The following is a 27517-nucleotide window of genomic DNA, read 5'->3' on the forward strand; positions in this document are numbered from 1 at the left end:
ATCCCTCCAGTCACAAATTAGGGTGTTGGAGTATTAGCTTCAGAAAGTGCTTTCTAACGTATTTATACAAATCTTTAACTTAAGTCACTCAAGTTAAACAAGTACCTATTGATAGCCAGGTAACTCTTCTTGCTAATACATGAAAGGCTCTGTTAAGTACAAATCAGGGATTTCTCTAGTGGTCTGAAATGATTTAATAGAATCAAAAGAAAAAGTAATTTTATAGCACATATGAATGAGTGTAAAAGGTCACACATTGCCTAATATTATTAACAGGTTTGTAGGAAATTAAAATACTACAGTCTACAATGTAAAGTATACTATAAAAACAAATGTTGGGATTCTTAAATATTTCATTACTATATATAAAATTTTGATAAATATAAATAAAAGGTATTAACTTACAAGTATCTGCTTCCAAAAATATTTCAGAACACATTCAAAGCATATAATAAAATACACCTTAATTCCACTTTTGACCAGGCATCAAAAACTTTACATTTTTAATATAGTTATTTTATATGAAGTCCTATGTGGAAAGCACTGATTATTTAACTCTTTAATATTCTAAAAATTGGCTCAAATATGATAACTTTGGTAAAATGTCAACTGTTTACAATACCTTAGCCATTCATTGAAAAACAAAAACATAAGTCTCAAGCTCTAGACTCTTAAAGAAATAGACATGTTTTACAAGCACTTTTTATATAGTATTCTCTTTTATGCACTTTAAAAAGTTGAACTACTATAGCAAATGAATAATTGATTTACAGGGGAAAAGGTTCAAGTGAAGGACATACTATTAACTGTGCATTAGAGAAACAGGGTAGAAGAAAATGTCTCTCTCCATAATATTTTCAAAGTAATATTACAAAAATGCAAATGCCAGATATAGGTGATGCTCTCCATTTCACAGCACCTAAGTCACACAATGAACCCTAAGCCCCTTCCAAAAACAATAACAAAATGGCAGACTCCATATCCAGCTATAAACAAAAAGCAAGTGTTCTTCCATTATGGACATATAAGAAGAGTGCTATACTCGACCAGTATTTTAAAGACTAAGACTTAACTGTTGTTCCAAATTTATACAAGTACATCAAGAATCTAGTCACAACATGGGGCAATATTAAATAGATTCAAATATATCATAGTCAAAAATCCTATAATCAACAATGCTGTTAACAATCCAATAGAACATAACATACTCATAATGCTTCTGTCACTCAAAAGCATTATAAAGCTTCTTTAATCAAATTTTGCTTCTTAAATTCTGTATTTTGTTAAATGACAGAACTAGATCTTAATTTTCCCATATATTTTTCATCCCAAACCCATACAAATAACTAGTCCAGCCACTCAGTTTTCAACCCAACACCAGAAGACAAGTAATATTAGGGAAGTGGGCCGGCAGTTGTTCACTCTGTCATATCCCTTGAATGCAACTCTGATTTGCCTTTGTTCTGACAGTAGCAAACAGCTGCTTATAAATGAGCCACCATCACTGGGCTGCCTCCCATTATTCCACACTTTTGTTTGACAAGGTCACTTGCTGCACAGATTTGAGGAAAAAAGAGTGCGTGGCCTATAGAATTAACAGTTTAAGACACAGGCAACCCAGCCATTTTTCTTCTGGTAACATAAGCAAAGCATAACTTAAAAAGAAGGTAGGGCGTGGTGGCTCATGCCTGTAATCCCAGCACTTTAGGAGGCTGAGGCGGGTGGATCATTTAAAGCCAAGAGTTCAAGACCAGCCTGGTCAACATGGTGAGACCCCATCTCTACTAAAAATGCAAAAATTGGCCAGGAGTGGTGGCTTGCGCCTGTAATCACAGCTACTCAGGAGGCTGAGGCAGAAGAATCGCTTGAACCTGGGAGGCACAGGTTGCAGTGAGCTGAGATGATGCCACTGTACTGTAGCCTGGGGTACAGAGCAAGACTCAATCTCAAAGGCCGGGGGGGGGGAGGCAGGAAAGGGGGGAAGGGGGGGGGAGGGAGGAGGGAGGAAGGGAGGGATTCAGATCAGCAAGTGGAGAAACATTTCAGAAAAACTCCAGAACATAATCCTGGTTTTAAGTTTCAATAACAATTTAACTTGAAACTAATTTCATTAACAGGAAAAGCGGCAGGTATCTACAATCAAAAATTTCATAGTTCCTTCTGATGTGATGTTGGTTGCTACTTTTAATAAATTTTATATAATATACAAATTAATCTGAAACTTATTGGTAAAATGATTAATCAATATTCCACCAATGCTCCAAAAGGTACAACTGACACAATACAATGAGGCTCCTTTTAATTTTTAGCTTGACCTATGATCTTCAGAAGGGCTTAAAGCTACAATATGACAATTTCATACAATTAAGTTATTTCCAAAGGGAGCCAAAGTTATCAAACTCAAATGGCAAGTTTTCAATGCTATGGAAGAATGTGAAGAAGGCATGTTGGAGTAGCTACCCATCCAAAATAAATCATTATTTTGTAGATTTTAAAGTTTATGAATGGGAAAAAATCTAAGAAACTCTTTACACATTTTGAGGATAAAAATCCCTAAATATGACATAGAAATCTGGAGTTAAAACAGTTATTGACCAGTATTTATCACTACTCCATCTTTTTTACCTATACATATAATCAGAGGGCTCTGCACATTTTTCATCTTGATATGCAACCATCAGAAGGAGTATGAGTCAATAGTAAGTTTCAATACTTTATTAATGCTTAACTAAAATAAAACAAATTCTTTTCAGCAACTTGGGTACTTTGAATGTGTTCGTTGGTAAGAATTAGATATTTCCACATGAGGGGTGGGACTAAAAATCAAGTGATTACACCTTAATTATCCTCATTCTCTATTCAAATGTTATGATAATATTCATAGAATATACTATCCAAGTTTTCAAATAATTTCCTGCCTCCCATCATCTAATATGATCAGCAAACTTTATCAGTTCTTGTCTCATGGGAAGGAATTTCAGTTCTAAAAGTGTTCTGATTACCTTAGCTGGGCTGATGTTATATACACCTTGTAAGGGCTACTCCATTTTCAGTAATTCTTAGCCTTACACTCTGATCTATCATTTATAATGTTCAAGTAAAATGGGTTTTCTACATTTCAATCAGAATTACCTCTTTACTGTCAAAGCACATTTACAAAGTATCACATTTAGAGACAAAAAGAAATAAGTTGTATAACTAAATTATATTCAAATTATCCAATGCTAACAAGTATTCACATAGCAAAAAAAAAAATAAAAGAGGCTAATGGCAATCTTTATGACAGCCTTTACTTTCACACAAAGATTTGAATACTCTCGTAGTTCACTATTAAGAGTATAGGACAGAAGATATTCAGTTTCATTTATATTTAAAAGCAGAGAAATCACCCAAACTCATTTACAACTCTTCATTTTCCTTACAATATGTTAACAGCAGGTGGTCTACACCATCTTGGAAATATGTAGGTGGCTTAAAATGCCTTTACATGTCAAGAGCCTGAATTAAAAATAAACTTTAGCTTTAACTTCATTTTCATTTAAATCTATACTCTGTATACTGAATTTATACTAAAAATTTGCTCATTTTAATCCATGTTCTTCAAAGAGTTAAGCATTATTTAAGCTGAGATAGCTGAAAAAAATAAGCTAGTAAGAAATTATAAGTGCTTACTTTTGTATATGACCAACTTTTTAGCTTTATACTGATGAACACTAAAAGACATTAATGCCATTACAATAGGAAAATCATGATTATATGGTTTATATACTACTCCTTAAAAATCCAGAAAAATATCTATGTGGATATGTAAGCTAAGTGTCCACCATTGGCAATGACTTTTTAGAAATAATGATATAAAATAATTAAAATAATTTGCAAGGGCATATACCTCCTCCTACTTAGTCTGATATGTGAGTATTTCAACAGCCAAAATGAAACACGAAAGCCTAATCAGCACCAACACAATACTCGATTAATCTCTCTGGTTATCAGAGAGATTAATTTGTCTAGTGACAAATTAATACTTAAAATCAATGAAAAATGAGGTAATACCTATTGAAATATGTGAACTGAAAAGTATAGTTTATTTTTCATCTTCCATCAACAGTGTAGTCACCTATGTTTACCATTTCACTAGACAATAAAAACACTGTCTTCAAAAAAAGGGGAAAGATTAACATTTACTAACTCTAGGTAAAAAGTACAAAGTTTTCAAAAAGCAGTTTTATACAAATAATACCAACCACTATAAACACTACAATTTTCATAAGCAGAAAAAGAGAACCATAAAAAATAAATGTTTTTTGATTAAGTATGCTAACATGTAAATAAATAAGGTAAAATTCATTTTTATTTCAACAGTATTAACACCAATAAAAAACAAAAGCTTGATTGTCTGCAAAAAATAATTTCATTAGGACTAGCTGTTCTGACAACTTAAAATGTAGTTTATATTCCTGTATCTTGAAAATAACTTCCTAGGCCTACCATTTTTAACTATGCCAAAACTAGATTATCATTATGGATATTACCTAAAATGTGAAGTTTTGATGTGAAACTAAGATAAAAGTTTCCATATCTACCTTGGTTTTATTTTAAAACTGATCCTTGCAATTTTAAGTGTGATCTTCTTAAGTCTCATATTCTGTTCCTACATATCAAAATGCTTTAAGAAAGAATCAACAGGAAATATTTAGTTTTGGTTTTACAGCATTTAAACGCATAAATCAAAGAAGATCACTGATCATCCTTGATATCTGGACTCATGGTATATATCTGTGAAATAAAACTTAAGCAATCCAAGCATTTCAATTTATATAATTAGGAGAAAATAAAAGGTGTTTTGTTTTGTTTGCAAATCTTCTATTTCAACAAGTGTTAGATTACCAAAAAATTGTAATAAAATAATGAATTTTATTCTCCTTTTATAAAAACTCTCAGGAAAATGTGTAAAAAGTTTTATGTGCAGATACATACACTAAAATGTACCAACTTAACCTGAATAATTGATTGCAACAAGCTACGTCTTTATTTCCACACACATCTCATAAGTGTTATTTTTTGTTATTGTTTCATAAGGAAAATGTACATTTCCTACTTTTTAAATTTTGGCATGATATATACATAGCACATTCCTGTTTAAGATGCACAGCCATTAAATATATTTTACAATGTAGATCAAATAGCTAACAAGTTCTCATAAAGAGATTTGAACACTTAAGTGAATGCAAAGGAATTCAAAATTGCACTTGACCTCAATGAAGACTCAACTTAATCTAAAAAATTAAAATATTTAACATGTCTATCTAAACAAAGTATGTCTCTGAACACATAATGTGCATTATTCAAAGTCACAAAAACACAATTATATGTTGTTTTTTTACATACATTTAATTAATAGTTTTGATGATCAATGTGACTGACATTCACCCTTCATTTTTACAACAGTGAGAACCTGGAATAATTTATAAATTGTGAAGAGACTAAAGTATTCAAACTATACATACATATTAGTACTTTCCTATCATGATGTTTTTATGTGTCTACTTAGTTATGTTTACCATGGCTAGAAGTCATTATTCATGGTGATCTAATACTAACAGGTGGCCAATATTAAGTGGATTTCTTGAAGAAAGGAAGAGCAAGATTACAGCGTCCATTAAGAAAATAAACAGATCTGTGTATCTTTATATTGTAGTTTAATGTAGCAAGGGTCTTCCAATCTTTTTTTTTTTTAAGTGTGTTTGATCAGGTAATAGGTCTGAATGTTTATATTCTTGACAGTCTTTGAAAATAGCTAAAAAGAAAACTTTGAAAAAAAAAAAAAAAAAAGACCTCAAAAAAGACCCAAGTGATTTATAACTATACCTTAACAATGATTTGGTCCTCTTCTATCTCAGTCAACAATATCAACATTCAACCCGGTTGCACAAGCCAGAAACCAAGAATAAGTGACATCATTTCTCCCATCTCCAAGCCTGGCTGATTTCAATGTTTCAATTATCTCTCTAAACTATTTCCTTTATATTATCTCTACTGTAGTGAGATAATCCACATATTTATTCTACTGTTCTCATAACATCCTTTCAAATCCCCTGCATACTTTATATGCAGTATGAAGATCCACATTACACATTCCAATGCATCTTTAGTTACTAAATACAGAGAGTACCCTACTTGAGAGTGGCTGAGTAGAACGAAAATAGTATTCCTGCCCAGATGGAGCCAACATTCTAGTGCAAATAACAGGGACCTTTCCCCCCAAAAAGGTGTAAAATAGATAAACAGATTCAAGCTGGTAATGAGTACTAAAATAAAGAAGCAAAGTTAACATGAGTGTTTAGGTATGAATGTGGTAGGGGAGACGGGTGTTGTAATTGGGCAGGTAGCTTCTCTGAGATAGGAAAAATTAAGTATCATTCTAAAAAAGAAGTAATCCTAAGAAGAGGAGGAGACAATGATCCTAAGCAACGAAACTATAGGTATATAAACACATTGAGGCATTTAGAGGAACTAAAATAAGACCAGCATGGCTGAAGCCAGGAGAACCTACCAAAGGGTGGCTCCACAGCAAGCTGGAGAGAGGATCCAGGGCCAAGCTACTTAGAGCTGTGCACCTACTGAGGCCACCGAGGGTTTTTGATAGGGAAAGAGATCCAATTTGTATTTCACAAAGTTCACTTTGCCAAGCTATGAGGAATAAATGGAAAAGGAGGGGAACAAAGATGAAGGCAGCCACCGCACAAAGCAACCACCTTTGTAGAACATATTATACGTGTAATTCAGTTAATGCACGTCTCCCCCACATCTTAACTAAGTTCCATGAAGGTAAGAACTTGGGGTAGTTTTGTTTCAACAATCTTAGCACTGCCTACTACAATGCCCAGCGTACAGCAATGGCACGGATTAATATTATTAATATTAGCAATAAAACCTCTTCAATGTAAAAGGAAAAAGTAATTTTTAACACACACACACACACAGCCCTACCCAAAGTGGAGCTTTTTTTTAAGTGGATTACATGGGCATAATAATTTGTGTCTATATTAGCCTATGTATTTATTTGGGAGAGTTGCCTAGCTTTTGTCAGATTCTCTAAAGAGTCTATAAGCACCAAAGTTTTAAGAACAACTAACACTGTAAGGTAGAGTCATTTTAAGATATAAGGAGATAATAATCTAAAATAGAACAGAAAATGAAATAAAATCTAAGTTCTTCATAAATAGATAAATTAACTCCTGATTATTCACTCAAATACAGAACAAATATGAATTAAACATTTTTTGCATATTACTTATCCTTGACTTTGCAATTAAGTATTTGGTTTTCCTTTATAACTTTATTTCATTTAGGTACTTAGTGTTAGCAATTCCATGTAAACAAAAGTAGTTCACAATGATCTTTTTAAAAAATCTCAAGTTTGTAGATAAGAATTAACCTACAGATAATCATATTCTTTTGCACAGTAATTTAACTAAATACTTTCAAGTACAGAAATATACAACTCATTCATCAGCTTCAATATTGTTTTTTCTCTCATATATCAGTACAGTTGCCTCCTAACTTCTGACTCTCTGACACAAATCTGAAAAGAGCCACATGGCACAGGCCCATGAGCACATAGCAACGGCAGTCAGAACACTCCAGGGAAGAAGTTTGATTTGTTTTTATGGACACCCAAAACAGCACTCCTCTTTTGCCATGAAGTTCAATAACAATGCTACCTTCTTCAAAAATATATAACAAAGCACTTTATATACAGGGTTTTTTGGTTGTAATTTTGGGAAAGTAGACATTTCAAAACCTAAGACTTTAGTATAATCAAACACTCACCATAAAAGTAATTTATTACCCAAAGTCAGTAAGATGACTAAGAACATTAGTAAGGATTTTTTATACTACCCAGTTTTTAAAGTAACCATTATTTTAAATAACATAGGTCCCAAATTATTTTGTCTAGAAACATAATGCAATTTTTATAACTATACGATTTATTTGTAATCACAGATAATTTATATTCTAGTAATGAAGCACTTATTTGCCACTTTTAAATTCTGTACTGAGCTCATCCATGCTTTATGTTTGTTAAGAGTCACCTAAGATTCCTATGTATGTTATGGTCAAGATCCATGAAGTATCTATTTTATGCACACACCCCAAAATATTCCCACACATCCCAAATATCAGAGATTAGTTTCTTTGGGGTAAGATTTACAATAAAATTAATAACTGAATCATGAAGATATGTTTGCAGAAATGAATCCTGTATAAATAATGAAAGATTATCTTGCATTCTGCAAGATACAAGATTACAAATATCATCTCAGTAAAACACGATTTCAATAAGAATTTCCAGTAATTTTCAGGGAAATTTATGTATAACTTGTTTCTTTAAAATAACTTTTGCCTTCCACAATAACAACTCAAATTTAAAACTGACGGTAAAATTGTAATTCTTTTAAACATTCTTCAAGGAAATAGTACTTATCTCTATGTATTTAAAAGGACACAAGAACATATAAAAAGTTGTATTCAACCACTGAAACAACAGCTACCTACTATACTAATATATGCCAAGTGCTACTCTGTGAAATAAAACTTTGAACAAAAAGGAAAATGACAGGTCCCATCCTTATAGAGTTTATGGTGGGAGAGACATAAAAATAAAGTATTTACACAGGCACTAAGAATGTTAAGAAGAAAATAAATAGCATGATGTAATTTAAAGGTGCTTTCCATGTAATGGTTATGAAAAGCCTCTATGGGATTGACATTAATTGGAAACAAAACGTAAAGGATGTGAAAAAGTCAGTGATGTGACAAGCCAAGGAATGAGGTCCAGAGGCAAGGAAAAGTATAACATGTTTTAGAAACAGAAAGAAGGAAACAGCATGAAATGTTATTTCTTTCCTGTTCTGCTAAGAACAACAAGGCTTAACAGTATAAACCACGGACTTGAGAAAGGAAGGCTGGATGTTAATCTCACCTCTACCAACTTAACAGTTATATGATCTTGGGCAGTAAGTTACCAGAACACTTTTAGCCCTTTTTTCCTAATATATTTAATAGAGAAAATAAGATCCCTATTTTATGCCTGTTGGCACAAAAAATTTTAATCAGACAAAAAATGCTCGATTCTTTCCTTCTTCCAAAACTGCCGTCACTTTTACCTTTCTTAACTTAAAAGATATAAATTGTTTTCTCTTTAAATTTCACAATCATGTAGAACATTTTCAATAAAATATTTCCAACAAAATTTTCAATGCTGCTTAAAATGATCAAGTTTTCATGGAAAACTGTGATGTAAGCCCTCTCCTCCGCTTCCATGTAAGGTGATGAATTGTTTCCCTGGGAGCTCTGTCCTCCTTGTCTGCAGGGCATGTAGCAAAAGTTACTAACAAAGCCCACTTCATTCCCTATATATCTCTCAGGAAAAATGTACCATTGGCTCAAAACTAGTAATGAAAAAGGAGAAAATTAAATTAAGAATTAGAGACAATTTTTCTTTCTAGGACAGGTAGCTCCTCATGTATGGTGGTTAAGTGAAGAGGGCATTTTTTAAAAACTTAAATAATTATCTTCAAAGTAGAATTCATGTGAACATTCCATATCAGAAAATAAAAGTGACAAAAATAGCTTCAATGTCGTGAAAGCTGCTAAAATACCTCCAGTTCTAATATTTCACGTTTATCTTTTTATTAGTAGGAGTCTGACTGGAGATTCAGACATGGCTGTCACTCACTCTCAATAAAGAAAATGTTGGCCAATGTCACAACTAGCTTTGTCAATAGTAAGAACTACATTAAATTTTAGAAAAGCAAAATAATTAGTTTACAGCTTTGGAAATGTAGAAGAAAGCTGAAAAACAATGGAGCACTTTTGCTAACTTAGTATTTCTACAAGAGTAAAGCCTGTTTGTTTAGAGTGAATAGAGAAACAGGGTAGTGACATCAATATATATAGACAATCTGCTACCTATAAAGTGGTGTACTGGGAGCCATAAGTATTTTTATGTTTGTTTTTTGGGGTCTTTTTGAGACAGTCTTGCTCTATCACCCAGGCTGGAGTGCGGTGGTGTGATCCTGGCTCATTTCAGCCTTCACATTGCAGGCTCAAGGGATTCTCTCTCCTCAGCCTCCCAAGTAGCTGGGATTACAGGGACCCACCACCACACCTAGCTAATTTTTGTATTTTTTTTTTTTTAGTAGAGATGGGGTTTCGCTCTGTTGGCCAGGCTTGTCTTGAACTTCTGGCCTCTGGTTATCTGCCCGCCTCGGGCTCCTAAAGTGCTGGGATTACAGGTGGGAGCCACTGTGCCGGGCTTCATAACTTTTAGAAATAAAGTAAGATAGAGAAATCAAATCCAAGGAGGTGGGAAAATCCCATTTTCCAGCTTCACTGTAAATATATTTATGGTGATTAAAACTTTCATATTAACAGATATAAATTAGGCTATCAAACTAAATAGACACAATGCAATAATCACTTATTTAGAAAAAAAAAATTTACCCTTAATATGCTGTTGGTCAATTCATTCTCTGGTGCAATATTCTGCACATGTCAATAACAGGTATTTGGGGGTGGGAGAAGGATTGTTACAGACATGGTCTCAATGTTGTAGAAATTACATTCAATTTTTTTCTAAATCAGAAATAGGTGTTCACTAAATATATACGTATTAGCCAAATGATATGGCTGACTTCAGACACATGACTTGGCACTTAATTCCCCCTACAAAGAAAACTTCACACTTGACAATTCTCAGGCTCACGCTGAGTCTCTTATAATAGACAAATATACAGAATTAAGCTTTGAAATATATTGAAACTTACTACTTAGGAACACTTATGATTGTTGCCATGTTTGTTGGCCCATATCAGTGCTAAATATATCCATAATGAAGTATAAAATTTAAATACCTGAAATGCTAAAAATTTAACATGGTTTTCATAATTTTAGTGTCCATAAAAAAAACTAAATTCCAGCATTTTTAGCTCTTCTTCCACAATAGATTACTACTTAATATCAGAAAATTGTAATTATATTTAATGTTCCAATAAACACTTAAAACTGGTGAAAAATAAAATATCTGCCTCTCTTCAGATTAATTCAATTCTTCGTACTAAAGAATCATTAAGAGTCTGGGGTGCTGTGACACATAATTCAGTAAGTTTGGGTCAAACGTATTGACTTTAATCTCTTTCTGCAGCTAAATGTGTAAAAATCAACTACCTATCTTTGAGTGTAAGAAAACATGCTCTTTTATTCTGTAGCTGGCTCTCAATATATGATATACCTGGTTTCGTGGGTTCACCCCTTAATTAGTCCTAAAACACGTAAGTCTCACTTTATACTAAATCAAATTTAAATAACAGCAAGATCCTAAAGTTTCCCATCATCTGCCATCTTTTCATCAGCTCACTACAACCCACTTTCAGAATAATCTTAAGAATAATCACAGGAGGGAGCCACTGCTATTTAAGGCAGAGTTCTCAAATTAGGAGGGGTAGGATAGTGTTGCAAAGGGATTGCCAACCAGGATTTTGGAGCTTTTTTTCAGTTTCTGAAAAAGGATCCTTTCATCATAAAGCCTGAGGTTCCTTGGGCAACATTATGCAATATTTAGGAGGCAATGGGGAAACACCATAACCAAGCAACCAAGTCCCATCAATGGTTGTGGTTTAGGTGCCTCAAAAGCTTTCAAGGCAATAATGAAGACCAACCTGAGCTGTCTGTTGCCCACCCTCAATTCATATAAGACAAGGTCCAAAGTGAGAAGGCTACCAATCCTGCAAAGATCAATAGCCTGGAAACCAAACAATGAGATTTCTAATTCCTGTCTGACACCAGCTAGCCCCAGCTATTAATAACAAACAAACCATCTAACTTCACTGCACATTAAACTCCCATACAAATTTTTAAAACCCTTGCCTTTAAAATGTCTATACAAAATATTCCCTTGAAAAAGTATAAACACAATGCCAAAAATCATATTCTCAGCCTTCCAATGTTTGTTCATTTTTCTTCGTGACTTAGTACTTAGAAACCAGTATCACACTTACGTATTTGGTTTTATGGGGAATTGTTTTCTCAAAACACATTTTGGTTTTGAAAAAGCTTTTCTTTTTTACAATAGAGTGAATAGAATAGCAATCATTCACTTATCCACTCCTTCAACAGTTATTATCTCCTCTGTATCACACACTTTTCATTGCATAGGAGACACTGGTAGACGCAAAAGTGATAGGTGAACTTGCTTGGTAAAAGAATAAAAGTACTACAAAAAAAAAAAAAATGTTACTCTTCTTTCCCTAGCGTTTAGAAAATACAAACCCAAGCCGGGCGCGGTGGCTCAAGCCTGTAATCCCAGCACTTTGGGAGGCTGAGGCGGGTGGATCACGAGGTCAAGAGATCGAGACCATCCTGGTCAACAGTGGTAAAACCCCGTCTCTACTAAAAATACAAAAAATTAGCTGGGCATGGTGGCGTGTGCCTGTAATCCCAGCGACTCAGGAGGCTGGGGCAGGAGAATTGCCTGAACCCGGGAGGTGGAGGTTGCGGTGAGCCGAGATCGCGCCATTGCACTCCAGCCTGGGTAACAAGAGCGAAACTCCGTCTCAAAAAAAAAAAAAAAAAAAGAAAAAAAGAAAATACAAATCCAGCAACAACAAAAAATGAGCTTACTCATGTTCTATTAACATAGTCATCTGCTGGGAAATTCATTTATTCAGCAAATTCATTAAAAACTAGTTGTTGTGCTTGGCACTTACTTTCCTGAGGTCTGGGAATATGTAGCAGCAAAAGACATGGTACCTGCTCTTGTTAAGACATAATAAGGCTGGCCGGGCACAGTGGCTCACACCTGTAATCCCAATAATTTGGGAGGCCAAGGTGGGTGGATCACGAGGTCAAGAGATCGTATGTAAGACGAGCTTGAATCAAGATCTATTTGTTATCTTAATATCAGATATCAATACAGAACTATCGGCTAAATGAAAAGAGTATTTTTCATTTTCATAAAATGAAAAGAGTATTTGTCAGAGTTGATGGGGCTAAAATTGATAGGCCACAAATTAAAAGGGGTTGGCTCATTATCAATCAGTTGTGATTTTTTTGTTTGTTTCTTTTTCTGGAAAATTTACCCGTAATGTAAAAACAATTATGTCAATCTACCCTTTAAAATTATCTGTTTTCGAAACTTAAGAAGGTTTTGTTTCATCCATCTTAGTCTCTCTCTTTTTAAAATTCCTTAATAACTAATATAATATTAGGTGTCCACATTATAATCTGGCATTTTACCATTTCTCTTCCCTTAAGTTACAAATTTTGCTAGTTTAAACTTCAGCCAGCGAAACAAAATTCCAGAGTAAATGTAATATTTCTTTTATTATAAAGTACCTTCTGCTGTATTCTATGATGACAAAAAAAACACACTGATGCAATTAAAAAAAGTGAATTCTAAATTCTTCTATAACAAAATAACACATAATGAAAACTGTTTAAGGACTAAACCAAGCACACTCGTGTGGTTTTTTCTTTTTCTTTTTTTTTTTTTTTCTTTTGAGATGGAGTCTTGTTCTGTTACCCAGTCTGGAGTGCAGTGGTGCAGTCTCAGCTCACTTACAGCCTCTACCTCCCAGGTTCAAGTGATTCTCCTGCCTCAGCCTCTCAATTAGCTGGGTAACAGACACGCGCCACCACATGGGGCTAGTTTTTGCATTTTTTAGTAGAGATGGGGTTTCTCCATGTTGGCCAGGCTGGCCTTGAATTCCCAACCTCAAGTGATTCACCTGCCTCAGCCTCCGAATCTCGGCTGGGATTATAGACGTGAGCCACCATGCCTGGTCCATGTGTTTATTGATAAAGAACAGCCTTAAATGTTAAAAGACATTTCAGAATTAATACTAACAGAATCAATAAAATATAAATTTCTCTTAGTACAACATTGCACAGTAACATCTTTAGTCAAACATATGGAACATACAGAATGAGCCATGACACTCTGACATCTCTCATCAAGTGCTAGATGAATTTCTTAAACTGACTTAATGTTACTGAAATCATTAAAACCTCTGTAAAACTAGCTATGATAAAATACTTTGCTACTTTATTATCCTATTAAAATGTCAGTGAGGCTGGGCGCAGTGGCTCACACCTGGAATCCCAGCACTTTGGGATGCCCAGGTAGGCAGATCACCTGAGGTCAGGAGTTGGAGACCAGCCTGGTCTCAAGTGGTGAAACCCTGTCTCTACTAAAAATACAAAAATTAGCCCAGTGTAGTGGATGGCGCCTGTAATCCCAGCTACTTGGGAGGCTGAGGCAGGAGAATCACTTGAACCCAGGAGGTGGAGGTTACAGTGAGCCAAGATCGCACCGTTACCCTCTAGCCTGGGTGAAAAGAGAAAAACCCCGTCTAAAAAAAAAAAAAAAAAAAAAAGGCAGTGAAATACGCACATATCCTAAATTAATAAGGACATGCAACAAAAAATTATCAAAATAAGCCAAAGTTATACAATTGCATAACTGCATACTTAAGAACAATCACCTATCACATGCTGAAAGTAGTTTCATAAGACAAAATGCAAAACAATAAAGAATAAAAAGAAAACTAAAGGTAAGGAAAATTTTAAAGTTAAAAGCAAACATTCTCCTCTAGTAGATACCTATCACATGCTGAAAGTAGTTTCATAAGACAAAACAAAAAAACAATAAAGGATAAAAAGAAAACTAAAGGCAAGGAAAATTTTAAAGTTAAAAACAAACATTCTCCTCTAGTATACTTTACTTCACAGCTTAAAGTCAGCATAGATGTTGGTCCCCTTCCAAAATAATTTCTTAATTTTTAAGAGAAGGGAACTTGAACCAGAGAAAACTAATTAGACCCAGAGGCAGACTCAGAGAATACAAAAATCCCAAATCTTGGATTTCTAAAAATTTTGTTTCCTCAAAGTACTTTTTGTGTCATGGGGTATGTTTCCAATGAACAGAGATCTAAGCGACTGAACTCATACATTATATGATTATAAAATTTGCTAGAGATAGTGCATATTTAAGACTTTAATGTGCACTTAAAAAGACTTGAGGCCAGGTGCAGTAGCTCATTCTCTTAGAATCCCAGCACTTTGGGAGGCAAAGGCAGGAGGATCACCTGAGGCCAGGAATTCAAGACAAGCTTGCGCAATACAGAAAAATCCTGTTTTCTACAAAAATAAATAAGTGAATAAATAAAATAAAAATAAAGTTTTTTTTAAAAAAAAAAAAAAAAAAGACTTCAAAGGAATCACCTGTTATTTAGTCTTTAAAATACAGAAAACCAGTTAAGTGTTTTTTATGAAACATTCCAAGAAAATGTTAGTTTTTGGAAGTAAGGATTTCTAATAATTTTTAATTTTCTTTCCAATTTTCTATGATGTCTGAATTTGCTTGGAATTTAATAAAGTCCTTAAAAATACTTTAAATTTAAAAAGTCTCATAAAAAATTAAAGTCTAAATGACAAATAATGATTATTAATTAAATAACATTAAAAATTTTATTTCAGGGCCAAGCACAGTGGCACATGCCTGTAATCCCAGCACTTTGGGAGGCCAAGTTCAGGATTTTGAGATTTTGAGCCCAGCCTGGACAACATGGCAAGACCCTGTCTCTACAAAAAATACAAAAATTAGCCAGGCACAGTGGTGCACACATGTAGCCCCAGCTATTCAGGAGGCTGAGGTGAAAGAACTGGTCAAGCCCAGGAGGCGGAGGTTGCAGTGAGCAGAGATCACGCCACTGCACACCAGCCTGGACCACAGAGCAAGACGCCATCTCAAAAAAAAAAAAAAAAAAGAAAGAAAAGAAAAAAAGTTTTATTCTATGGTCATTTTACTCATATAAGAATTTCTAATGTAGAAGTAGAAGAGCAATACACACTACAATATTCAAATATTCAACACTCAAAAAATACTACACAATGAGATAAAATTAATAGCACTGAATTGATACAATATTTAAACACTTTCTTTTCAAATAAATATATTTATACAAAATGTCAGAACTGAAGTGGCAAATGTTTTAAAAAATCTGATGCTCAAATTATTAAAATGTAAAACTTAGTGACAAAATTTTCCTTTGCCATCTTAAACTGTCCATTATTTTCAATCTTTAATAGTAGCGTCTTCTTAATGTTTCTAATTACCAAAATAATTTGAATGTTCAAATATAATTACTTAAATTCTAAACAATTTCATAGAAGTATATATCAAACTTATATTTACTCAGTCAACACTGTCCAATATGTAGAAAAAATAAATTATGATAGCTGTCATACGACTATAGAACGGCATGTTAACACACCATCACGTAAAAATTTCCATAGTAGACTGGAAATAAATCACAGCCAATAGAAAATAAGCCCTCTAAATTATAAACAGCACATTTATCTTATATCCGGGAAAAATGGTAAATATGTCTACATTTTATTTCACGTGTCTTTTGTGTTTACATTTTGCAAGTGATTTTTTTTCAGGACCTTTATACTTGGTATCATTTTTATGGTGTGCTAAATTTTCACAGTCCTTGATGTAAGTATTCAATCCCAATTCTGATACTTTAAGAAATAACAAGTCAAATACTGACCTTGTGCAGTCTGTTGAAGCTGAATGTCTAAAGAGGTAAGGATGTGTCATGTTTAGAAAGACAGCAAAGATAGGAATAAGAAATACATTCTCTTAAGTCTTGGCTCTAAACATTTTTATACCATCTTTGTTCTTGCCCTAAGAGGAATTTTACAGGAACAGTAAAATGATATTCATTGTCCTTGGTTTCAGTTCTTCATACCACCAGCTACGAAAAAAGTTGTATTTAGTAAATATTGCATAAACATAGCATTTACTGAATGAAATAACAAATGACTTCATGCATAAATCAAATCAATAGTAGTACTATAGGCTCAGTTATTCATTCTGTGCCCTATGTGTTATTGGGTCTGGCTTTCCACATTTTGACATGTCATTTATAGAATTTCAAATTTTATATATGTAGCCTCAATCTAAATCAACACTGCCAGTATCCCCAAAAGAATAATACTGACTTTCAGTGACCAGAACTAACTGCTTACACCTCAGCGTTCTGGAGATTATATAATATTTAACTGTTATCCCCCCTGATGTCTTGTTTTATCTCCACTGTAGTCATTTTTAAGTTTTCTTATTAATGACTTCCAATGTAGTCATTTTTAAGTTTTCCTATTTCCCTAATCCCAACTAACCATGAATTTTAATTTCACATTTGAGATAAAATATATTCCGATACATTTTCAAGGGCCATTCTAAAATATCAATATAAAAATAAAGATTTGGTTGATAGCAATAAAGCATAAAGAAGATTAACTGCTGTATAAATAAAATTCCCAGATGGTTATATTAATGGTATATATAAGCCAATGATATCTCTCCAAAAGTGCCACAAAATAGATTTTTTAAAATTTCTTCATGTATCCAATAATTTATTTAATATTGTCATATACCAAGAACCCAGAAATTTAGAATAAAAATAGTGCTATATTCAAATTACATATTTATGGATCAGGAACAGAATCCTCTGTATATAGAAGCTGTCAATGGGTGTTGATTTGAGAGAAGAAGCTGGTATATGAAAGTTGCCACCAAAAAGAACCATCTGTGGACTGATAAAGGCTTTTTTTCTACTGAGGTGTCTACACAATGCCAAAATATCTAGTCAATGCAATTATAATAGTTAAGTAAGCTGTCTGGCACCAGAGACAAAAGCATATGTTGAACAGAACATCTTCCACTTTCTCAGTCAGCTCTCTGCAGTAGACCTAGCTCAAGTGTAAACAGTGCTTACACATTTATAAACCTTTAAAGTCATTTCCTTTTTACATATATATGCATGCTAAAATTATGCATGATTAAACCAGATACCACACTACATACATCTAGAAATATCCCAAATCTAAAAATACAAATGGATTTTCATTATTATGTAAATATAAAGCATCATGAATTCTGCTGTGCCAGATGTATCAGGAAATGAATGAACCTCATCACTACATTATTGAGTTAACCCTGCCTAAATCACCTAATTGTGCATAAATTTCCTCCAATACAAAAGTAACAAAACAACATAAACTTCACAGAACTGTTGGAGGCATTATCCAGGACAATGAATAAAAAGCACCTAGTAACAGTGATTAACATCCAGTAAGGGACTGACAAGGGCAGTCATTTGTTTTTAGATTTAAATTAAAAGTACAAAATAAGATACTAAAATCTAGTTATCTATATGTATCTATAACAGAGTTTCCCAAACTTTACTCACGTTTATTATTCAATGATTAAACATGTTTATTATTTAATGATCAAAGCAAGCCTCACATTAAATGCTTGTTATAAATCATGGAATATTAAGGCCCTAAATATTTTTTTAATTCTGTAATTAAGTATACCCCACAAGTAAGTGTGGCTAAGTTTCGGCATATTACTATTATTCACTGTATTGTTAATGCTAGTAACTTCATTAAACTAGGCTCACAAATTAGCCATCAAAGCCATTTACATTGTTATTTCTTATCTTGGTGAATTCATGATCCACCTTGAATCCTGACATTCATCACTCACCAGACCTAGATATATTTAATAAATCACCATTTCTGCTGGTGCTCAGTTCATTCTAACTCAAATGATCTGCTGATAGGCACTACTAAAGGGGTAAAGCCAGCCTGACCAGAAGATCCTACCAGCAATCAGAAACAGCTGATTGAAAAAAACATGGTTCTTTGACTCAAGGGCAATCAGTCCATGATCCTGAGAGCAGTGTAGGCTGTGGCTTCATACACAAAGAAGCAGCCCATGCGTTTCTCTTGTTCTCAAGAATTTGAACTGGGAAACATGAAACAATTCCAGAGTTAGAGAAACAGCTGCAGCTGACAGGGTGGCACAAGACTGGGTGAAGTACACCAGATATCCTAAAACGAAACTGCAATGGGGGGAAAAGTTAAAAGGCCGAGTTGAGGAAAGAACCAGCGAGTTGGTATCAGGCAGGAGCAGGTCGATACAAAGGGAATCCATGTGCCAAATAACTAAGCAAGTAAACAAAGTCCCAGAAACACCTGCTGCTTCAGATCATGGATCTGTGCTAGATATGACCAGTTTCCACACCATCTTTCAAACTCCACAAGGACTAGCCAGGGCAATATGACTTCCCCTGGACACCTGGAATAAAGTCCAGTTCACTTTATCCCTAAACATCCATTAGCTTTTGTCCCTTACCACCAACAAACTTGAATAAATCACCCTTTCCCTCATCAGTGATTTTCCAAATTGCCTCACTTCTAGTCTGAATGTGATTTCTGAAATTTCAACAATTCATACCTTTTATCTACTCTCACCCAATTTTTTTTTCCAGTCTCTTATTCTTTCTTGCTCAGGTTACTCCAATAATCTTATTTAAGAAAACGGGCACAAATGGGCAGACCACAGGTTGAATACAGCTCAAAGGCACATTTCATTTGCCCCCTCAGTTTCTGTTTGAATTAGCTGCCAATATTTCAAAATATGGGTATATAACATTCAAATCCAATGACTGACTTTTCTTGGGAAAAAAATTCAGCTCAATTGACAACATACTCATATTGAAAAAGTATCAAAACTTCCTGCTGGCAAGTAAAAAAAAAAAATGAAAAAGTAAAAAAAAATATCAGAATACGGATAACATAATCACCTGAAACTGAATAGCACCTGCCTAAATTTTGTTTTACTTTTGTTTTTGTTTTTTGTGGGGCTTTCTTCTTTAGAGAAAGGGTCTAGCTGCTGTGTGGCCCAGGCTAACTGCAATGGCACAATCACGGCTCACTACAGCCTTGAACTACTAGGCTCAAGTGATCCTCCCACCTTAGCCTCCTGAGTAGCTGGGACCATGGGTGCATGCCACTATGCCTGGCTAACTTTTAAATTTTCTGTAGACACAAGGTCTTGTCTACGTTACCCAGGCTGATCTTTAACTCCTGGCCTCAAGTGATCCTCCCACCTCGGTCTCCCAAAGTGCTAGGATTATAGGCATGAGCCACTGCACCTGGACTTCTGCCTGCTTTAGACAAGCATGCACTTTCCAGTTTTGTATCATTTTTTTTTTTTTTTGAGACAGAGTCTCACTCTGTTGCCCAGGCTGGAGTGCAGTGGCGCAATCTTGGCTCGTTGCAACCTCTGCCTCCTGGATTCAAGCAATGCTCTGCCTCAGCCTCCCAGTAGTTGGGATTATAGGCACCCACCACTATGCCTGGCTAACTTTTGTATTTTTAGTAGAGATGGGTTTCACCAATTTGGCCAAGCCGGTCCTGAACTCCTGACCTCGTGATCCACCCGCCTTAGCCTCCCAAAGTGCTGGGATTACAGGCGTGAGGCACCATACCCAACCCAGTTTTGTATCATTTCTTTATATCCTGCCTACTTCAATTGTTTATGTTAATTCCCTGGTCCCACAGGAACTTGTTCAATATTCTCACTGCCTTCAACAGTCAACCCCATCCAGCCTGAAGAAATACTTCAAGAATAAAACTCTATAATCACCTTTGAAATTTTTCAATTATCATCTCTCACCTACATGATAAAGTTCTAACTCTTCCACATGAGTAGTCTGGCTCCACCTTCATCCAGAGCTATCTTTTGCCACTCCTCACTTTCTGCACACACTGACCTATTTGCAATTCACCCCGTTTCTTAGTGGCAATATTTTTGCACACTCTACAACCTCTCCTGGAGTTAAGGAGAAGTCTTCTGAATTGGTCACCTCTTGCTCATTCAGGTATCTCTGCTATTTGAGTTTCAGCTGAGTATGCCATCTATGCAGCTCTCTCTGGGTTCCCCTTTAGGTATCATAAGGAACCACCATTATTGTTAAGTTCCTTAAAGACAATACTCATACCTAGCACACTGCATAGTCTGGGTACATGGCAAATGTTCAACAATCACTGATAAATAAATGTTTAAACATTTCATTTCTAAGCATCAACAGTTCTAAAATATAGGCATTTTCCCAATTTTATAATAAATAAGAAAACCCAAATTAAATAACTTAAGTTCACATAGCTGCTAAGTAAAAGAGTCAGAATTTGAACTATTGGCTGTTACGCCAAAACTTTCTGCCTTTTAGTATATTATACTTTCGGACTTTCCCATGAGATGCTTGTATAAATGTAATTTCACTACAGGATATGTCAGTGAAAGAAAACAGAGACCAAGTCAATACAAATGACTACAATGCCTAATCCTAAATCAAAGCTGACAGCATAATTCCTGTGGTTTAGTAGTATCCCTGAAATTTGAGTGGTTGTAGAAATGCCACGACAACTTTCAGAGTCCAAGGGAAACTATAAAACATTTTCATAACATCTTCATTTTGAGCACTTAGCATTTATCTTGCCATAATGCAAAGATGATTAGAAAACAGAAACAGAAAATCCAACCTATAATGGAAAATTTACTAAGAAAATTCACTGCCCATAGAATAGGCAAAAGGCAGACCATAAACTCTTTTAAAAATATATTTATGACCAAAAAAAATGATTAACAGAACTAATTAAAGTAATTCTGTGATGCAACTCATTAAATTTCAAGAAAAGTAAGTTATAAATGCTTCAATTAGAGCATCCTGCTCAAATACTGTTTTAATTTGAGCAGTACTTAGTAACATCTTGTGATATAAATTTATAAAGCATAAAATCCTAAATTTTGTTCTCATTCATAGTATTGTGAATTTCTTTTTAAAGAAAAGACAGAAAAATAAAAATCTTAACTTTATGTTATAGTAAACCTTTTCAGTAAAACCAGAAAGACTGAAGAAGCAAAAAAAAATCTTTACTATTTCTTTATTAAGACTTGATTTGCTTTCAATTTTTACAGTCTTGGGAAATTTCACTGCTCATTCACATAGGTTGCAAATTATCAAGTTTTTAAAGAGATTCAAAGATAAAACCTAATAAAACGTTCCAGTTTTCTTAAAAACACCAACTTTGAATTTTCTGCCTTCACCAGGATCTCTGAGCCAGCAAACTACTGACAAGTATCATCCTCAGGACATTAGGGAATAAAACCCTTGAAAGCAATCATCCTTTTCACACAGATGGATATAGGTGTTCTCAGTGTTCTGTATGGCATACTCTTGCCACCTAAGCACCTGCAGTCTTACACTGTCCTGCTAGGCATTCCTAAAAACACCTGGGCAAGCTGTTTACTAAAAAAAACTAGACATTGGAAGAGATGAAGGATAATTACCAAATAAAACTATTCCTGGCACTCTCTCGACATTAGTGGAGAACCAAGCTCCAAGCCAGCACCTGGTGAAGGGAACTGCTAGATGTGATAATTCCAATTTACACATTCAGCACAACATTCTGTCTGCCTGTCAATTTGAAACAGTTTCCTATTCAGTGGTAACAGATACCCCAGAAGAATGCAGTGTCAAAATGCTGACATGAATTTTTTATGCACCAACTAGACCCTCTCCTCTGGACCAGCTGCATCTGCCTCTTCATTCTTGGAATGAACTGACAGTTCAGTTCTTTTTTCTGCTATACCAAAAAATGTTGATTTTTACAGGTTAAGTTTAAAGTATCAGATCTTCATACAGAATAAATACCAATAAAATTTTTCTTAAGCACAGCTAAAAAATAATTTAATGAAGCTAAAACATTCATTTTGTTGGTGTATCTTTAGTCACATAGTACAGTACTTCTCAGCTGTCAAAACCATAAAAGTATGTATTTCTAATAAACATAGAATTTACTAATTTTTTTTCTAAGTTGACAGGATGAGAACAGAAATAGGCCAGAAAGGCACACAGCTAGAGACGGCATAGTACATTTACAAACGCTAAATAAAAAAGAAAAGAAATTTTTACTCCAATTCATGGAGGTTCATTTCCTCCAAGTCTTTTCACATTTTCATTTCATAATGATCATACTTTGAAGAAGTATTATAAAAGGAGAGTTAATTCAATGTTGTATCAGGGGAGAATTTTCTTACTCTCTTCATTATTAAATGACAAATATAGCAACTATGGTTACAGAATATGGCTTTTCGTTAATTTTTTTCCCACATACATACCAGATTAGATTCATAAATATGTCTTCCCATAAGTTACATCTTTCTCTTACCAGGTGGTTACCTGGAAGATTATTAATTTGTTCTAGTGATGCAGCAACACTCCTATTTGCTTTATGAAACAGCAATACATTCTTTTCAGTTACTTTCAGTGGTGCCAAACTTTCATTTTTAAAGTGGACTGACTTTCTAAAATAAATGTAAACCATTCAGGAATAAAGCTTGACAAGATAATGCTTTCATTTGAGAGATACCACTATTGTTTTAAAACGAGGTGATAATTAACTATTACTATTAGATATTAGGATTAGAAACTAGCATTTCTGAAACCTCAAATCCATGCTGAACACTGTCAATGAAAAATTCTTAAGTTTTCTGAGCAAACATTTTAGTTACAAAGTACTTGAGGCTATTCTAGAATAGGTATGGTTGTACAGATTATAATAATTTTTAATTCACCATTCTAAGTCAGGTGCTTTCCTCTTCAAAATTATAATATAAAAAACACATCCTATAGTTGTACTGTATATTGACCTCAATTTCTACTAAATACAGAATTGGCTAATTTTTTTTCTAAATTAGACACAGAAGGTAAATCATAAATTCATTTGCAAACGTAAACAGAAAACAAGAAATTCTGACTGCCAGAATGCATACACACACACACACAAACTTAAGTGGCTATTTTATGACAGTTTCCCCCAAAAAGCTATGAATTTTAATAATATAAGCTATAAACATGTTAACATAAAGTAATTAGGAACAAAAAGAGCCAAAAGTCATTAAGAACCAAAAAAGTGATACATTTACAGGTGTGATGTATAAATCTATGTATCATTGTAATAAAATACATCATGGCCCATTATGAAGATAAAATTTCCTCCTTATATTTAAGTTAAAATCAGAGAAGGATTTTCTAGTTAGTAAAGAATTCACAAGACAAGATCACAAGTATTTTCTAAATGACTAGAGATATTCATTACTCATCATTTTTAACTGATGCCTTCATAATTACTTATCTTCTACAACATATTCTCAAACCATAGAAAGCAAATGGCAATATTAGCTGGGCTCATCAATGGATTTTAAGAAGGAAGCTCCATATTTAGGGAAGAGAAGCCGATGTTAGCTGACTTAAGTATAGGTTATGACCATCCAGGTAATTTAAACAACTACTAAAAGTCTCACAATAAGGACTGAGGCTGCAGTCAGTAACTAGGGTTTGCTACAATTAAGTTTAAAAATATACTTAAATTATACTTAGCTGTTAATTCTAAGGACTGTATTCCTGCAAGATACACCCTATCTATGCATTTATGGATACTCCTTTGTTTTCGATATTCATAAACTAACCATATTGTTTTTTCGTGTTCATTAGTGAAATCCCTGATCCATAAATTAAGTATATATTTAAAATGGTACCAAGTCTCTTTCCATGTGCTTCTCAATCATTTAAAATAGTTTCGAATGCCTAAGCTCCATGAAAAATATAGAAATAAATAAAACACTGTGCCTAACTTCAAGGAATTAGCTAAAACATATAAAGGAGGTGTAAGAGGTATCAACAGCGACAACAATACCTATAAATTGCTCTGACCAATAAAAATGTATTTTAAATGTATTTTCTCAGTCACATCATTCACATTTCCAGTGTTCAATAACCCCTTGTGGCTTACTGTATTGGACTGTGCTGTGCTGCTATATAAATTCAGAGGATTTCTGTTTAGATAAGAAAAAGCCTCCTAAAGGTTACTAGCTTTCAAAAAGTATACTAAAGAACAAAAAGGAACTGAACAGGTTGAAGAGTGAATTTACTGGCATTGTTTTCAAGAAAGAGTATATAGCTTGGTTGGTGCTATGGGAGAAAAACCTCACTTTTTGAGGTCTGTGAACTTTATGCCATGCCTTTAAGATTTTGTTTCACTTAGTGAAAAACAGGTCGTAGAATTGACTAGATTAAAGGAAATAATGAAAATATCAAGTATGAAAGACAATGACTCACATGTTGTAGATATTCAAAAACTGAAAGAAGGGGTAAAAAAGGAGGAGGAGAAAAAGAGGACAAAGAGAATTTAAACCAGTACTAAGACAAGATACACAACAGAGCTGCTGCCTCTTAATTCACTAGAATAGACTCATATTAGACAGGTATGAGACTCCAATGAAATGTTATGGTTAAGCCTCAAAATGATCTACGGATGCTGGCAAACGTTTATTTTAATATTGTGCTCCAGCACCTAGATAAGAAAAAACCAAAGTACCATCTACCAGTAACCAGTAATTAAGTATAAAGTAGCTTTCATTCTGGTATGGGTGTTTAAAATCAACGTGGCTGATTCTAGTGGGGAGGAGTATTCAGCAGGACAAGTCAAATACTGAGTCTGTCTTCTGACTATAGCACGGTGTCAACTATATTGTGTCCTTGTACTTCTTAGTATACAGCATTTCAAAGTGTTGAACTGAAATGTATTCCAAAATGCAGAATTAAAGAGGTACTAGTCATTCATGTTATTTATTTGTATTTCTCTTCTAAATCTATGTATTTAAAGGTGTCAAACTGTATATCAGAGTTTATAAAGCAAATAAACACTATTCAGGCAGGTGTCCATCCACCGTGACAATCTGTCCACACCTTTAAAGTCTTACTCCTTTACCAAGCATGCAATCTTAAGGCATTTTTATATACTTATCAGTATTACAAGAAAGTCAATTGTCCTAAGACCAAAATGTTATTCAGATTCATCTTTTTTGGACAAAATTACTAGAAACATTTGTTTGGACCTTGTCTGAAAGGTTTCAATTTTACATCATTCCATTTTAACTTGTCTAATCAGTTGAACAAAAGTACTTTATGTAAAATGATTCTTTTAGTTGCCTTAGCTACAAATCCCTGCAGGATACTATAATTGAAATCTACTCACGTAAGTTAGGAATAATTAGGGCCCCAAATTAAACCAAACACAAAGTTAATTCAAATAGTCAGCTGCTGTCATTTAAATGGTTACGGGGTTTTATTGTTGCTTAACATTTCTGAATGCTTTTAAATATACTTTGTTCTTCTAGTCTGTATTTAGTATTTCAGTACAAATAGAAATGGGATTAAGAAGCAAAGATTCACCAGCCTTTCAAATGGACTCACACCTACATCCAGTCTTTTGTCACTGAAGGTTTTCCACTCAATCAGTGCTATCAGTCAATTAACAACTCTGTTGAAAGAATGGAGTGACAGCTCTCAAAGGCAAGTTTTCTGGTAAATAAAGCAAGATCACAGAATCTACAGTGAGTGCCATTAAAACAACAAAAGTAGAAGCTTTTGAAAGCTAACAGGGATGGTTTCTATTTGCTTAACTCTAAAACAAAGCAAAGGATTAAACGAGCTTCCTGTTGTAAGCAAACAAAAGGGAAAAGATAATGTCCAAAACACATACCTGAAGGATGGGCTCAGGAGGCCCATGCCTTTTAACTATTTTAATGATGACTGATAATCAGTCTGAATTGGTAACTAAATATAGCAAGAGTTACAATTCTTGTTATAATTGTTACAGGTTTTCAGTGGTCTATAAGTTAATGGTTCTCAGCAATAGCTGGTAACTTCAAAGATAAATTGTGCTATTTAAAAAATACATGCTTATGGCTGTAAACTTTTGAAGATTATTTGAAAGTTGGAGTGTTGGCATGATTGGTCTTCCTGTATTATACACAATTTTCACTAAAAGACAAATTTTAACATAGTTTTTCATCTAAAATGGTAATAAACATTAAGAAAATTCTGACATAAATTAGCTCTTTTGATAATTACCATTCAGTTATGCAATGTTCAGCAATATAAATTACACTAAATATTCGTGAGTAACAGCCTCATGAGATAGGAAAATATTAATGATCTGAAGCTAAATATAAAGTTCTACAGCAAGAAAACTGGACTGGCAGTTAAGCAGAGCTTGACAAAGAAACAATCTGCAGGCCTTAGTTTCTACTTCTGTAAAATGAAAAATTCTACACCGCTAAATTCTTTAATTCCACCAAAAAAAATCAAAATAAAAATACTTTGACCTCTCAGGTACGTATATAGAACTCCCTATATTAAAAATTTGCTAACTTAGTTTTGAGAGGTTTAAAAGGCTGAAGAGTCTAATAAACTTCATTAAGAAATAAGTTTACTTTATAATTGGTTTTATCATAAAATTAAAACAAATCATCAGCACCCTATCTTTGCCTCTGAAAGAAAAGGGAAAAGGAGATTGTGTCCACTAACAAAAAGAAAGAAGAAAATCTACAAAGTGAAAAACTCACTAGATAACCTTAGGTAGAGAAAATATATTTAGCCATTTTTAATGACCAGTTAACAATCAGGTACTTCCATCCTATACTCTTGATGTCAAGGAATTAACACTTAAGCGAAAACAACAATTGTCA

General features: G+C 33.9%; 1 protein-coding gene and 1 long non-coding RNA gene across 51 annotated transcripts in view; both read right to left on the reverse strand.

Annotated features, from left to right (window-relative positions):
- The window catches only part of ADGRL2 (adhesion G protein-coupled receptor L2), a 416407-nt gene that overhangs the window by 118612 nt on the left and 270278 nt on the right, over positions 1-27517 (reverse strand). The gene's annotated exons all lie outside the window — the stretch shown is intronic.
- On the reverse strand, positions 1991-19640 carry LOC116563785. Its single transcript, XR_004274565.1, has 3 exons — positions 19627-19640; positions 13399-13404; positions 1991-3667 (listed from the first exon to the last, which is right to left on the reverse strand). It is a non-coding gene; the product is annotated as an uncharacterized LOC116563785 (long non-coding RNA).

Source organism: Sapajus apella, unplaced genomic scaffold (genome assembly GCF_009761245.1).
Source record: "Sapajus apella isolate SASKATOON/1434 unplaced genomic scaffold, GSC_monkey_1.0 scaffold36, whole genome shotgun sequence".
Classification (NCBI taxonomy): domain Eukaryota; kingdom Metazoa; phylum Chordata; class Mammalia; order Primates; family Cebidae; genus Sapajus; species Sapajus apella.